This window comes from Rutidosis leptorrhynchoides, chromosome 10, assembly GCF_046630445.1.
Source record: "Rutidosis leptorrhynchoides isolate AG116_Rl617_1_P2 chromosome 10, CSIRO_AGI_Rlap_v1, whole genome shotgun sequence".
Taxonomy (NCBI): Eukaryota; Viridiplantae; Streptophyta; class Magnoliopsida; order Asterales; family Asteraceae; genus Rutidosis; species Rutidosis leptorrhynchoides.
The window spans coordinates 304,612,260-304,613,313 of record NC_092342.1 but is presented as its reverse complement, the minus strand read 5'-3'; positions in this window follow the sequence as shown (position 1 = coordinate 304,613,313).

Genomic DNA, 1,054 nt, shown 5'->3' with positions numbered 1-1,054 from the left:
CAACAACCACAATCTGCAGATGACACATGTTATTATATTCAAACCATAGATGCACATGCAGAATTATTAGAAGAATTTCCAGAATTACAAGGAACAGGAGAATGTTCTTTAGGAGAAGGTAATGAACCAATTGATGAAGCTGAAATGTTAGCTACACTTATAGCTAATGAATATGAACCAACAACAGAAGAAATTCAAATGCTAATAGAAGAAGACAGATATCGATACAAATCATCGATAGAAGAACCTCCAAAATTAGAGTTAAAGCCACTTCCAAACCATTTGGAATACGCTTATTTACATGGTGAATCTGAATTACCTGTAATAATATCGTCTTCTCTTACTAAAAATGAGAAATCACAACTCATTTCTGTGTTAAAAGCCCATAAACCAGCCATTGCATGGAAGATTCATGATATTAAAGGAATAAGTCCTTCGTATTGCACACATAAAATCCTTATGGAAGAAGGTCATAAAACGTATGTGCAACGCCAACGATGACTAAATCCTAATATGCAAGATGTAGTTAAGAAAGAGATTATTAAACTGCTAGATGCAGGTCTAATTTATCCAATCTCTGATAGTCCATGGGTAAGCCCAGTTCAATGCGTGCCTAAGAAGGGTGGCATGACTGTCATTACAAATGAAAAAAATGAGCTTATTCCTACTAGAACTGTAACAGGATGGCGTGTGTGTATTGATTATAGAAAATTAAATGACGCCACCAGAAAAGATCACTTTCCCTTACCTTTCATAGATCAAATGTTGGAAAGATTAGCCGAAAACAGTTACTATTGTTTTCTAGATGGATTTTCCGGATATTTTCAAATTCCAATAGCACCCGAGGACCAAGAGAAAACCACATTCACGTGCCCTTATGGTACTTTTGCTTACAAACGCATGCCATTTGGACTTTGTAACGCCCCTGCAACCTTTCAAAGGTGTATGATGGCGATTTTTCATGACATGATAGAAGAATGCATGGAAGTTTTCATGGATGACTTTTCAGTCTTCAGTGATACATTTGAATCATGTCTAGTTAATCTGGAACGAA